A 3,247-nucleotide genomic window follows, 5' to 3' on the forward strand; every position below is an offset into this window, starting at 1 on the left:
TTTCTTAATCTGACCATCAAGACTGTTATTGAAACCACAGGCCCCACAGAAATGGGATTCACTATAGAAATCATGCTAGGAGACAGAAAGGGTATCAGCCAGTGGGGAAATTTGTCTCCCTAAAAGAGGTTTCTAGAGCTTAACAACTTGTCATACCACCTTATAACAGGAGCTAATGATGGTAGGGGATGGACAGGAACTTGACCAGGACTGCTTGGATGCATGTATGTTTGGATTTCTGTTTAAATTTTTATCTCACTTCAGTATCTTGAAGGTGGAGGACTTTCCGGGCTCCCTTAGCTGCCATCTTGCATCCCCGCGTATGTGTGCCTAATCTCAGCTGGTCTGCCCGAGAACCCCTGAGCATGAACCTTAGTTCCCTGCGCAGTCCCATTTCCACTCTGACAAGATGAAAGAAACGATCATGAACCAGGAAAAACTCGCCAAATTGCAGGCACAAGTACACATTGGTGGGAAAGGAACTGCTTGTAGAAAGAAGATGGTGGTTCACAGAACAGCCACAGCAGATGATAAAAAAACTGCAGTTCTCCTTAAAGAAGTTGAGGTAAACAGTATCTCTGGTATTGAAGAGGTGAACATGTTTACAAACCAAGGAACAGTGATCCATTTTAACAACCCTAAAGTTCAGGCATCTCTGGGAGCAAACACCTTCACCATTAAAGGCCACGCTGAGACAAAGCAGCGGACAGACATGCTTCCCAGCATCCTAAACCAGCTCGGTGCAGACAGTCTGACTCGCTTAAGGAGACTGGCTGAAGCTCTGCCCAAACAATCTGTGGATGGAAAAGCACCACTTGCTACTGGAGAGGATGATGATGATGAAGTTCCAGATCTGGTGGAGAATTTTGATGAGGCTTCTAAGAATGAGGCAAACTGAATGGAAGCAACTTCTGAAGAAGGTGACATTTTCAGGTGGCATTTTATACCATGACTGCTGTTTAAAAAACTTTTTTTTTGTTTATTTTGGATCTGATAAAGATCTAGATCTTTAACATTTTTAAGCCCATGCCCCCGGACAGTGCATCTCTTTTCAGTTTCCACTTATATCTAATTCATTCTTTGCGGCAAATTAAGCAGAAAAAGCCTGGGAATAAAGTTTGGAAAAGGTTAATAGAATTCTTTGCCTAATAAAAAAAAAAGATGCTTGCTGAGTCTCTTTATACCTCTAACCGTGTAGCAACAATGAATAACAGCCACCACCACCATGCCTGCGTTTTTGGTTTGAGTTTGGGTTTTGTTTGTTTTTGGTGTTTCTTCTTTTCCAATATGAAATTGGTCTTTTAATTACTGTATTGAGAATAGGTAGCCGCCAGGCCTAGCTTGATGTACAAGTTGTAATACACTCCATCCTCAGCTCAAAAATATCTTCCTTTGTAAGTTTTACATAGGAAGAATTAGTAAATTACATAGTTCAATTTCTATATTACAGTTACAAAAGACATGAAAATATATTACATGGTTACTTATATATTACTTAACATGAGAGAAATATACATGAGAGGAAATATAACATGAGAGGAAAATTTAGCGTGATCCTTCTCCCATTTTTCTTGTCTAAAGGCCTTGTTCTTATGACATTTGTTGTTGAGACAGATCTATAAGAATATTAAACTCACTGCCACATTTTAAAGTGTCAAAAGGTGAAAATTAGACACTTTTACTTTACTTGTTGACAGGAATCGATCTACATCCTGGGAAGCATATATTTTAAAAGCACAAAAAGAAAAAAGAAATTATTAACTGGCTGGGCTGGGCCAAAAACACATGCTGGCAGAATGTCAATTTAATTCAATAACTAGTCAGAAATCCAAGGTCAATAAAAAGAGATGCATTTGTGTTTTTATTTCCTGTTAAAATTTTGATTAGGCAATTTTCAAACATGCATTAGAAATAATAGGCTGCATTAATATGTCACTCTTCACTTACACAGTAAAGCAGTTAAGTGAGTTTATGACAATTATATTCTGTGATTCTATTTGAGATCAGTTTTAATCTTTTTTTAGCACAGCAACAGAACAAGAATTATCTGGGGCTGGAGGGATGGCTCAGAAGCTAAGACTACTGGGGTTCAACTCCCAGAACCCTCTTTGTTACCCATGACTCCAGCTACAATGCCCTCTTCCAATCTCAGTAGGAAACTATACAAACATGAATATATATATATATATATATATAATCACAATACAATATAATAAAAATAAACTTTAGGAGTTAGAATTAAAAGATTGTATCTTAAGTTAGATGCACACTTACATACACGTTACATGCATGTTTACACAAATGTCATTGTAGCATAGTCATAGATACTGACATATGTCAGTCATCCAAACATTTCTAACTTGACATGAAAAAAACCTGAGCCAAAGCTCTCTGAAATCAAATGTGAACTCATTTTGAAGCACCAGCAGTGTTTGAATTTTAAATTAACCTATTTACAATGAAACTCTGCTTCTGATTGCCGTCATCTTCAGGAAAATTAACAGTAATGATCATTGGTGTCATAATGCAATTTCCCCACAAAAATCACACGGGCTTCATTACTGTTTACATAAATTGTCATAAATACCAATTATGGCTGAACATAGAACGTAATGCTCTTTTTAAAATCATAATCAGACGATTGTTCCTCCAATTCCTGTGCTAGGGCGATGAGGTTCAGATGCAACCTTTGTTGTGCAGGAAGTGTTTTCCTGGTAGTTAGCTTTGCTCTGAGAGCTTGTTGGCTTCTTGTCAAATTGCTCACCCTCCATTTGGATCATGTAGTCCTTGTACCTTCTCAGAGTGTCCTCTAACACACAGAGAAGAACAGGGAGCCATGAAAATGGCAGATGAGGGAGATACAAGCTGGAAAGTGTCCTCGAGGCATCTGCTGAGAGATGGCTTCCAATGGGATTGATAACAACCTTTGGTGTAATTACAGCAATGGCCTCATAAAGGACTAACACAATTACAGGCCTGTTAGAAAAGGGTATTTGCTGTATCAATTCCAGCTTCCCCCACAGGTCAGTAGAATAAATAGTCAGTAAAGAGGATGCCCTGCTAAGTGGCTAGTTTTCAAAACAAAGAAGAGTTAAGAGTTAAGGAGGAGAGAGAAAGGTTAGAATACAAAGATCCAGCATCTGTATCATTTTGGGCTCTAAGAAGAGGATAAGTCAGCTGGAAGGGATCATTCCCACAGAGAGCAAGGACAGCTCTCCCTGATCACTGAGGACAAAATACCTGGCTT

General features: G+C 38.6%; 1 pseudogene; it reads left to right on the top strand.

Moving 5' to 3' along the window:
• Positions 1-409: 409 nt before the first annotated feature.
• LOC114627193 lies at positions 410-898 on the top strand (annotated as a pseudogene).
• The last annotated feature ends 2,349 nt before the right edge of the window (positions 899-3,247 follow it).

The sequence above is a fragment of the Grammomys surdaster genome, unplaced genomic scaffold (genome assembly GCF_004785775.1).
Source record: "Grammomys surdaster isolate TR1022 unplaced genomic scaffold, NIH_TR_1.0 243, whole genome shotgun sequence".
NCBI lineage: Eukaryota > Metazoa > Chordata > Mammalia > Rodentia > Muridae > Grammomys > Grammomys surdaster.